Raw genomic sequence first — 12,333 nt, forward strand, 5'->3', positions numbered from 1 at the left:
AATGATATGATGCAACAAAATACAAAACTAAAAGAAAATTTCAAAATGGGCGTGGCTCCGCCCATTTTCATTTAGTTTGTCTAGAATACTTTTATAGCCATAAGTCGAACAAAAATTTACCAATTCTTATCAAATTCGGTAGGAGCATAGATTCTATCACGGTAACTGTTCTCTGTGAAAATGGGCGAAATCGGTGGAAGCCACGACCAGTTTTTATACACAGTCCACCGTCTGTCCTTCCGCTCGACCGTTAACACAATAACTTGAGCAAAATCCGATATATCTTTACTAAACTTAGCCCACGTACTTATCTGAACTCACCTTATCTTGGTATAAAAAATGGCCGAAATCCGACCATAACCACGCCCACTTTATCGATATCGAAAATTACGAAAAATGAAAAAAATGCCATAATTCTATACCAAATACGAAAAAAGGGATGAAACATGGTAACTGGATTGGTTTATTGACGCAAAATATAACTTTGGAAAAAACTTTGTAAAATGGGTGTGACACCTACCATATTAAGTAGAAGGAAATGAAAAAGTTCTACAAGGCGAAATCAACAGCCCTTGGACTCTTGGCAGGAATACTGTTAGTGGTATTGCATATATAAATAAATTAAGAGTCCCGACAGATGTATTTCTGGATCACCTGGTCAAAATTTGGTCGATATCGCGAGAACGCCTTCACATATACATCTAAGGGCCACTCGCTTTTAAAACCCTCATTAATACCTTTAATTTGATATCCATATCGTACAAACACATACTAGAGTCACCACTGTCCCACCCTAATGGCGATATCTCGAAAAGGCGTCCACCTATAGACCTAATGTCCACTCCCTCTTAAAATGCTCAGTAACACCTTTCGTTTGATACCCATATCGTACAAACATTCAAGAGTCACCCCTGGCCCACCCTAATGGCGATATCTCGAAAAGGCGTCCACCTATAGACCTAATGTCCACTCCCTCTTAAAATGCTCAGTAACACCTTTCGTTTGATACCCATATCGTACAAACATTCTAGAGTCACCCCTGGCCCACCCTAATGGCGATATCTCGAAAAGGCGTCCACCTATAGTCCTAATGCCCACTCCCTCTTAAAATGCTCAGTAACACCTTTCGTTTGATACCCATATCGTACAAACATTCTAGAGTCACACCTGGCCCACCCTAATGGCGATATCTCGAAAATGCGTCCACCTATAGACCTAATTCCGACTCCCTCTTAAAATGCTCAGTAACACCTTTCGTTTGATACCCATATCGTACAAACATTCTAGAGTCACCCTTGGTCCACCTTTATGGCGATATCTCGAAAAGGCGTCCACCTATAGAACTAAGGGTTACTCCCTTTTAAAATACTCCTTACCACCTTTCATTTGATACCCATATCGTACAAACACATTCTAGAGTCACCCCTGGCCCACCCTAATGGCGATATCTCGAAAAGGCGTCCACCTATAGACCTAATGCCCACTCCCTCTTAAAATGCTCAGTAACACCTTTGTTCTGATACCCATATCGTACAAACATTCTAGAGTCACCCCTGGCCCACCCTAACGGCGATATCTCGAAAGGGCGTCCACCTATAGACCTAATGCCCACTCCCTCTTAAAATGCTCAGTAACACCTTTCGTTTGATGCCCATATCGTACAAACACATTCTAGAGTCACCCCTGGCCCACCCTAATGACGATATCTCGAAAAGGCGTCCACCTATAGACCTCATGCCCACTCCCTCTTAAAATGCTCAGTAACACCCTTCGTTTGATACCCATATCGTACAAACATTCTAGAGTGTCCCTTGGTCCACCTTAATGGCGATATCTCGAAAAGCGTCCACCTATAGAACTAAGGATTACTCCCTTTTAAAATACTCATTACCATCTTTCATTTGATACCCATATCATACAAACACATTCTAGAGTCACCCCTGGCCCACTCTAATGGCGACATTTCGAAAAGGCGTCCACCTATAGACCTAATGCCCACTCCCTCTTAAAATGCTCAGTAATACCTTTCGTTTGATACCCATATTGTACAAACATTCTAGAGTCACCCCTGGCCCACCCTAATGGCGATATCTCGAAAAGGCGTCCACCTATAGACCTAATGCCCACTCTAAAATGCTCAGCAACACCTTTCATTTGATTTCCATATCGTACAAACACATTCTAGAGACACCCCTGGTCCACCTTTATGGCGATATCTCGAAACGGCGTCCACCTATGGAACTAAGGATCACTCCTTTTCAAAATACTCATTAACAGCTTTCATTTGATACCCATATCTTACAAACATATTCTAGAGTCACCCCTGGTCCACCTTTATGGCGATTTCTCGAAAAGGCGTTCACCTATAGAACTAAAGCCCATTCCCTTTTAAAATACTCATTACCACCTTTCATTTGATACCCATATCGTACAAACACATTCTAGAGTCACCCCTGGTCCACCTTAATGGGGACATCTCGAAAAGGCGTCCACCGATAGACCTAAGGCCCACTCCCTCTTAAAATGCTCAGTAGCACCTTTCATTTGATACCCGTATCGTACAAACAAATTCTAGAGTCAGCCCTGGTCCACCTTTATGGCGAAATCCCTAAATGGCGTCCATACATAGAACTATGACCTACTCTCTCTTAAAATACTCTTTAATACCTTTCATTTGATACACATGTTATACAACCACATTCCAGGGTTACCCCAGATTGATTTTCCTTATTTTGTCTCCATAGCTCTCAACTGAGTATGTAATGTTCGGTTACACCCGAACTTAGCCTTCCTTACTTGTTAATTTTCGTATAGGTGTTAAATTCTTACAAAAATGAGAATTTGTCCATACTTAATTTTAATGATTTACCGCGTATCAGCACAAAATTGTCTTTTATAAGACTTTCTTGCCTGTGGGTCTTGTTCAAGATCCCGACAAAGACTCCATCAGTAATCGGCCATCATATGCGTGTCCCATCTTCCTTGGTATCGCTGTTCCATAACACGAATGTCCAGGTGAAATCTATCTATCTATTTGCATCATTCAAACAACGCCGTCTTTTTGTAGCCATTGTTAGAATCCGAATTAATTGTATTAATTTTAAAATAAAAATCATGAAAAAATTTGGAGATGTTATAAGAAAACACAATAAATGCTCTTAGTCAAAGCCAATACGATCGAACAGTAATTGAAAAGTGTAAAAGCGAAAGACGCACACTTCAATTTCATTTTCATTTTAAACTATTTTCCTTAAATGAAACAACAAATACAAAAACCAATAGTTTAAAATGAAATAACAAAGGCAAATAATAAATGAAGTATAAAAAAAATTGAGGTTAACTTGTGTAAATTGTTGCATTTTTTGTTTCTACTCCTGTGGGATAAGTTTTCTGGTAGTCGAAAATATCTCGAAAACTAGAGCTGTTACAAAAAAATAAAATGATTTATGAAATCAGCACACAAAATGACATCCAATGTGATAAAAATTTCCTTGGAAAATTTTGAAAAGTGAAAATTTGTTCCGCAGTGTAATAAGACTAACGTCAAATACATTTTAATTGATCTACCACACTCGAGAAACAAATGTTCTAAAACGAACGAAACAAGTTCAAAATTAAGAACATTCGTTGACCAGAGTCTGTTAAGAACGTTTTTTCTTAACTCGTGACCGATGGGCTTGTTTTAAGAACAGTTTTTCCAAGCACACCGTTCGTATTTTATGACCACTTTGGTGTTGATGTGTGAACCTTCTGTGCTCGTTTCAAAAACTACTTGGGCTAGATTTAAGATTTTTCGTTCTTACGCTTCGAGAACGATTTGTGGTCGATTTAACAGTTTTCGGTCTCAATTCAAGAACGGTTTGTGCTTAATCATTGGTGGGAGTGGGAAGGTACCATTTATTTATTTTTTTATTAATAAATAATTATTTGTCATTAATAAAAAATATTAATAACAAAAAAATTATTATTAAAATTCCAAAAGTTTAGAAAAAACCCATAATATGCATTTTTTCATATTTTTTTCTTATTGAGAAATTCTTATTTGATGGTGCAATCTGAATATATATTTAAAACATTGCATACAAAAGATTGAGAATTACCTGTGCATATGTGAATGGAACTCAACGAAAAATAAGAGTTAAAAAATAGAATATAAAAAAATAGTTTTAAAAAACTTCAGAGTTTGACGGTGATAGAACTCGCGCCACACGATCGCAACCTCAACATCATAACCGCTGGGCCACTACAACTGCTTGATGGCTTGTGCCAAATGTTGTATTTAACATTGTAGTACACACTAATTATACCGTTTCTTTTTTCTTGATCTTAATTTGAGAACATTGTTCTCATTAAAAGAACATTTGTTCTCATTAATAGAACATTTGTTCTCATTAATAGAACATTTGTTCTCATTAATGGAACATTTGTTCATATTTTAACACCAGCCTTCTCTTTTCAAGAAAATGGTTGTCCGTTCAAGAACAAGGTTGTTGTTTTGAGAACAGGTCGTTCGTTTTTCAACAACAAAAAAGTAAGAACATGAAAAGCTTGAATTGAGTCCGGTGGTGGTGGATTTTAGAACGGCGTCTTTCTCTGAGTGCATGTGAGCAGTACTTTTGGTGTAGTCGAGAATTTTAAGCAGATATGTTGATTATTGTGAGAAAATTATAGTCAAGGGAGAGAGGGAGTGTCTTCCTCTGGATGTTTGGTAGACTCTGCCATTAACGTAGATATGGTAGTTTATCTACATTAATGGCAGTACGAAAGAGTCTACCAACCTGACAAATAAAGACACAGCTGACCATTTCTTGAGTACCGTTATTTTGCAATACTTCGTCCATGCCGTCATAATTGTGATTGTAGATTTATTCGAAGATAATGAATGAAAGCCGCTGTAGTATATAAATAAAATGAGGTAGGCCCTCAGCAGTGGTTTGACAATTGGAACAGAAGCTCAGGCTTAAAATTAATATAAATCCCACTTGAGCAGATTCGTTATGAAATATTTAATCTCCTCCATAAAAACTTTTGCTTTTCGCATTAAAACTCTTACCATGACACTTAAAGAAACTGTCCTTTCTAACGCAATGAATGCTTGATGGATTGAATTTTACATAGCAAAGAGTTTCAATATCTTATAAGAAATTTCTAAATCGAGCCCCTTCCGATCTTCCTCTTTTTCTTCCAGTAGCGATAAGGAAACTCCCCGAAGGTTTTGGAGAGATGTATTGATGTTGATTGTCTTTGCCGGACATTATTCTGGCACATTACGGTCCAATCACCATTAAGGTACTAGCAGCACCATCTCGGGATTGATTTGAGAACCGCGAGCGTCTTTTTACTGGACGGATATCATTATCAAAATCAGCCGTATCGAAAAAAAAATTGATTTAGCTATGTATGTCCTTCCGTCCATCTGTCCGTCTGTCGGTCCCTTAACACGATAACTTGAGCAAATATTGAGATATCCTTACCAAATTCGGTAAACGGGCTTATCTGGACCCAGAATATATTGGTATTAAAAATTAGCTAAATCGGACGATAACCACGCCCACTTTTTCGATATCGAAAATTTAGAAAGATGGAAAAAATGAGGTAATTCAAAAACGAATACCGCTAAGCTAATGAAATTTGGTAGGTGGATTGGTTTTATGAAGCAAAATATAAACTCCAAAAATTGCTGAATATGGGCGTCAATATCTCAACATTTAAAAATAAAATAAATATAAGGCGCGATAACCTCCGAAGAGATCTAAGGCCGAGCTTCTCTTCCAATTTGCGTCGTGCTCCTCTTGATTTTTCCCTACAAATTGGCCGAACGGGACCTACATGTTTTATGCCGACTCCGAACGGCATCTGCAAGGCAGATGAGTTTTCACTGAGAGCTTTTCATGGCAGAAATACAATCGGAGCGCTTGCCAGACACTGCCGAGGGGCGACCCCGCTTAGAAAAATTTTCTTCTAATTGAAAAATCTTATTTCTAAAATTTTGATGTTGCTTTGCCCAGGAGTTGAACCCAGGGCATACGGCGTGATAGGCGGAGCACGCTACCCTCACACCACGGTGAAAAAAGAAAAGAAGAAGAAGAAAATTTGGAAGTTTATCAAGCCGTAAATCAAAAGCCGTTAAAGATACCGGCAGAGACACTATCCTTGCCAAATTATATAGACCGAATGAAGATAATCAAAATCCTTTAAAGACCTCACTTCTGCTAAAGGCCTAGTCTTAACAAAGTTTGCAATAACTCTATGGTACTTAACTACATTTGATTGATATTCTGCCTCAGTAATGGTATGGTTGAGCTAAGAAAAAAACTTAGACAAATTTTAAAAATGGGCATGACCCACTCCTTTCCAAAATACTTTTAATGCCATAAGTCGAACAAAAATCTACCAATCCGAACGAAATTTGGCTTAAACATTTTTTTCGTAGCTACATCTGTTAAACTGCATTTTCATCCGCTCAATGTCATAAGTGGTAGCCTCTGTATCCTTTTTGCATCTTTTGAATGAACATAAGTTCAGAATGGAACCATATATGTGACCCGGTCTATGAAAAGGTGGCTTATGACTCAAAAACATTTTTTCTACTTTTTTTCTGGTTTCGATAGTTTTTGAGACGCTCTTCACGTGGTGAAAACTAGAAAGTCCTAACTTGCTCAGAAGTTTACTAAAAATGTAAAGAAAGAAGAGCATAAATTAAAGACGATGAAGCCTTTGGTTCCTTCGATGCCACTTTGGTGGTTGCTGAAGCATCCTCAGATTTTGTTGATAGCATTTTTTTCGATGGCAATGGAGCCAAAATATCGGTCAGAAACTGGTTTGTGCTTTGCCTTTTGGGCATGACTGTTCATAATGCAAAAGAAAAACTACTAAGCAACTGAAGAAATGCATTGTTTACCTTTAACATCTGTTTCTCGCAATTGCTTTTTTGAGTCATAAGCCACCTTTTCATAGGCCAGGTCACATATGTATAATTGCGCAGCCTTATAACACTTGTAACCACACAAAGCAAAGAACAACAGCGTTTCAAGCGTACAGCTGAGTGTATTATGTTCGGTCTCATCCGAACTTAGGCTTTCTTACATGATTTATATGGTTTTTAAAGCCATTCGCAATAGGCGGTGTTTGTACAAAAACACTCACGCACGCAATATAAACAGACTTTTGTTGACGGTTATAAAGTTAAGTTTAATAACATTTAATAATGCAGCTTAACAATAAAGCTAACAATTATCAGATAATAATATTATTTTACGGCAATAAATAAACAATGCATATTACATAAAGGAATAGTAATAACATTTCACAGTACGCGTTAGTACAACAATAAAAAATTATTGAAAAGATTTTTTGGTTTCAAATAAATCCAAACAGTTTACAAACTAAAATGCTACTGTGAGTTTCGCTTACGTTTTTATACCTTTTTCACGCATTTGTTCTTTGTAGTTTTGTGTCGAGTATTCGGTAGCTATCCACAATCCGGCTATTTCCGCTCTTTTTCAGTTACACGGTTATTTGGCTGGATTGTCGATACTGATTTCAAAGAAATGTTTAATTCAAAATATTTAAAACTGTAGTGAGTAAAAAAACATGTTTGATTATTAAAGTTAAACATTTTGATATGTTTTATTTTGTTGATTTTCCAACAGGGTGGATAATTGATGTATGTATATTAGAACGATTTTTCGTGATCCCTTGTCAAATTTTGTTTGGAGACGAACCGGTTTCGGCGTACGCAATCATCACTGTCATTTTTCCTTCTGTGATACTGATGACGTCGTTCTGCTGGCTTATTAGAATGCTTCAGAAAACATGAAATGTAGGGTGTGTGTAAACGTCTTTGCACACGGTTGTAGGTGGTATGCTATATGGAAGATTTATGTAGAATGTAAATGCAGGCGTAGTGTGGGATATTGGTAGAGTATATGGCGTAATAGAGAAAGTAAGCTTAAAAGTTACTACAGTTGATATAAGCATAATCACACAGAAACTCAAGGCAAACACGTCACATACATATGAATTAAAGTCTCTGAGCATATACACAATTCTCATGCATGCAAGTGCACGAAAAGATGTATACACTGCTGTGTTTTTTAGAAATAAAGAGCCAGAGATATAATGACAAACATGAACAAATGTGTGATTTATATTACTGATACACAAAGTGTTTGCATAAACACAGCACGTCGTTAGGTGCTCAGGTTTACTTAAGTTGAAATTTGTTTCTTTTTAAAGTTTTGTTGGTTGTAACATCGTTGAACACCATTTTGTTGGATTTAAATGAAATATACAATGAAAATAACAAAAATATTATAAGGTAACTCAAAATAAAAATGAAAAAAAAAAAAAAAGAAATAATAAATTTTATTTTACTCAATAGGCGAATAAAACAAAAACAATTGTTTATAAACCAAGAGCACTTTGGAAATGTCAAAGAAAGTAATTGACAATAAACAAATCCAATATTATTAGTGTCTTGCAACAGATGGCGCAGTGTCTGGCAAGCGCTCCGATTGTATTTCTGCCATGAAAAGCTCTCAGTGAAAACTCATCTGCCTTGCAGATGCCGTTCGGAGTCGGCATAAAACATGTAGGTCCCGTCCGGCCAATTTGTAGGGAAAAATCAAGAGGAGCACGACGCAAATTGGAAGAGAAGCTCGGCCTTAGATCTCTTCGGAGGTTATCGCGCCTTACATTTTTTTTTTAACAGATGGCGCAACGCTGATCAAATATAGTTGGTAAAGAGCAATAGAAGTAGCAATTTATCAGTCAAACCAAACACCGCTGTATAGCTAAATGGTTAGCGCAGCGTGCCTAAAGCGTACTGATGATGAAGGCTTAGCACCCTTCGAAATGGATCTATCTGCGCAGCTATGGCAGGTTGTCTGAAACAATTTATACTTACTATTTCAAAAACAAAATAAAATTTTTCAATTATAGAAAGAAAAAAAAAACAATAATCATTACAAAAAATTATTGTTCTGGCCTTGAGCTCGTTTCGAATCTTGAATGGATTAATTTATTTGATTTTGTTTTATTTAAAGAATCGTATAACCGATACGAAATTCGGTGTTAGGTTAATTGTTTTTCGATTGTTTGTTTTATTTATTTTTTTATTCAAGTTTATTTTATTTTATTTTACTTTATTTATTGTTGGCGGCCAACGTGGTGTGATGGTAGCGTACCCCGGTCAAAGCAACATCAAAATTTTAGAAATAAGGTTTTTCAATTAGAAGAAAATTTTCTAAGCGGGGTCGCTCCTCGGCAGTGTTTGGCAAGCGCTCCGGGTGTATTTCTGCCATGAAAAGCTCTCAGTGAAAACTCATCTGAAATTTTAGAGAAATTAAAAAAAAACAATATTTTAACATAAATTAAAGTAAAATAAAAAAATAAGTTAAAATAAAATTGATAAAAAAATAAAATTAAACATAAAATTGATAAAATATAAAATAGAATAAACTAAAATAAAATATAATAAAAAATCATACGAAATGAAATGAAATTAAATAAAATTAAACAAGGTAAAATAAATAAAGTAATGGATTAAAGTAAATAAAGTAAAATAAACTTAAATTAAATAAACTAAAATTAAATAAAATAAAATAAACTTAAATAAAATAAAATAAACTAAAACAAAATAAAATAAATTAAAATAAAATGAAATAATAAAAAAATAAAAATGAAAAAAAAAATAAAATTAAAAAAAAAAATAAATAAATATAAATAAATAAACTAAAACAAAAATTGAAAAGAAAATAATGAAATGAAATAAAAAATAAGATAAAATAAAATAAATGTAATAAAAATAATAAAATAAAACTGAAATTAAATCAACTTAAATAAAATGAAACGAAATAAAATAAAATTTAAGAATTTAAAAATTAAATTAGATCAAATCGATTTTCATCGACGAGTTATGTCTGTGTCGGAAAAGTTTTGGAATTATCATCGAAAAATTATCGTTATATCATCAATATGTTATCGGAGAGCTACCAATTCCTTAGCGGAGTGTTATCGAAAAGTTATCAAAAAGCTATCGACTACTTACCGAAAATATATCGATATCTTATCAAAAGTATATAAATTTGCATAAATTTGTTTTTGCCAACTTATTCGTTTGTTATTGAAGTGTTACAAATTCGTTATCGACGTGCTAGAGAAAAGTCATCATCAAAAATGTATCGCTTTGTTATCGAAAGATTGTCGATTTCTTATCGGAGTGTTATCAATTTGTTATCGGCATGTCATCGATTTGTTAACTACGTTTCATAGGTTTGTTATGAAATAAATATCTATAAAACTTCAATATAAAATGGATAACAAGCCGATAAAAATCCATAAGAAGATGACACGCTGATAACAAATCTATAGTAAGCGGATAGCAAATCGAAAATTCGACGATAATGATTCGATATTATTAATCAATAGTAAACTTCTAACTTGTCGTTTTCGGATGTTACAGATAAGTTTCTGGTAAAGTTACAATTGTTGTGGCATGACTTCAAACCCTGTATGTTTGCACATCGAACTTCACAAATACTTGGTACTCACGCATTTTTAAACCTTTCATGAAAATGAAATGGTATATTAATTTCGTCACGAAACCCAAAATTGTAAGTCCTTAAAGGAAAATAGATAGACCCACCATTAAGTATACCGAAATAATCAGGATGAAGAGCTGAGTTGGTTTAGTCATGTCCGTCTGTCCGTCTGTCTGTTTGTATGCAAACTAGTCCCTCAATTTTTGAGATATCTTGACAAAATTTGGTGAGCGGGTGTATTTGGGTGTCCGATTACACATTTGTCGGAACCGGCCGGATCGGACCACTATAGCATATATCCTCCATACAACCGATTTTTCAGAAAAAGAGGATTTTTGTCATATCTTACTCAATTTAACAGATTGAAGCTTCAAACTTCACCATATAATTTCGTATATTGCACATATTGTTGCCTGAAAAAATTGATGAGATCGGTCGTATATATAGTATATATCCCCCACAACCGATTGTTCAGATAAGAAACTTTTCGTAATTACTGCCCTATTTTAAGAGCTAGAGGCTTCAAATTTCAACGAATGCTTACGCATATAGCATATATTGTCTGAAAAAATCATAAAGATCGGTGGTATATATAGTATATATATGGTGGTATATATAGTATATATATATAGTATATATAGTATATATATATAGAATATATATATATTTTCGCAATTTTAGCCCATTTTAACAGCTAGAAGCTTCAAATTTCACCGAATGCTTACGTATATAGCATACATTTTTGTCTGAAAAAATCATAGCGATCGGTTGTATATATAGTATATATCTTATACAACCGATTGTTCAGATAAGAAACTTTTCGCAATTTCTACCCCATTCTAAAAGATATAAGCTTCAAATTTCACCGATTACTTACGTATATAGTATTTATTGTTGTGTCAAAAAATCATAGAGATCGGTGATATATATAATATATATATGATGGTATATATAGTATATATATATTTTTTTTTGCGATTTCGGCCCCATTTTAACAGCTAGAAGCTTCAAGTTTCACCAAATGCTTACGTGTATAGCATATATTGATGTCTGAAAAAATCATTGAGATCGGTGGTATACATAGTATATATCTCATACAACCGATTGTTCAGATAAGAGACTTTGCGCAATTTCTGCCCCGTTTTAACAGCTAGAAGCTTCAAATTTCACCAAATGCTTACGTATATACATATATTGTTGTCTGAAAAAATCATAGAGATGGGAGGTATATATATTATATACTTCATATAAACTGTAATTTTTGCCCCTTTTTTACGGCTAGAAGCTTCAAAATTCATCAAATTTCATCAAATAGTTACGTTTACGTCATACATTTTTGAAATACGTGATTCGTAGTCATAGTTTTTACATGCAGACCACAAAAAACGTGAAGCTTTGCATCCTCACACAAAGTACCTACCTATTTTTTATTTTATTTTTATTTTAAAAATCGTTTAGATATGTTCAAATTTCACCAAATGCTTACGTATATAGCATATATTGTTGTCTGAAAAACTCATAGAGATCGGTGGTATATATATTATATACCCCATATAAACTGTAATTTTTGCCCCTTTTTTACGGCTAGAAGCTTCAAAATTCATCAAATTTCATCAAATAATTACGTTTACGTCATATATTTTTGAAATACGTGATTCGTAGTCATAGTTTTTACATGCAGACCACAAAAAACGTGAAGCTTTGCATCCTCACACAGATTACCTACCTATTTTTATACCTTTCATGAAAATGAAATGGTATATTAATTTCGTCACGAAACCGAAAATTG

The 12,333-nt window shown here is 34.6% G+C and overlaps 1 protein-coding gene across 3 annotated transcripts in view; it reads left to right on the forward strand.

Moving 5' to 3' along the window:
- Positions 1 to 12,333, forward strand: part of Evi5 (ecotropic viral integration site 5) — a 242,695-nt gene that overhangs the window by 154,854 nt on the left and 75,508 nt on the right. The window contains exon 1 of one of the 3 annotated variants that reach the window (XM_067783303.1): positions 7,379 to 7,398. The exons of the other annotated variants lie outside the window; for them this stretch is intronic. The gene's annotated coding sequence lies outside the window, so the exon portion shown is untranslated. Of the gene's footprint in view, positions 1 to 7,378; positions 7,399 to 12,333 lie in introns of those variants that run through there. 3 annotated transcript variants of the gene reach the window in all.

This window comes from Eurosta solidaginis, chromosome 4 (genome assembly GCF_040869045.1).
Source record: "Eurosta solidaginis isolate ZX-2024a chromosome 4, ASM4086904v1, whole genome shotgun sequence".
Lineage (NCBI taxonomy): Eukaryota > Metazoa > Arthropoda > Insecta > Diptera > Tephritidae > Eurosta > Eurosta solidaginis.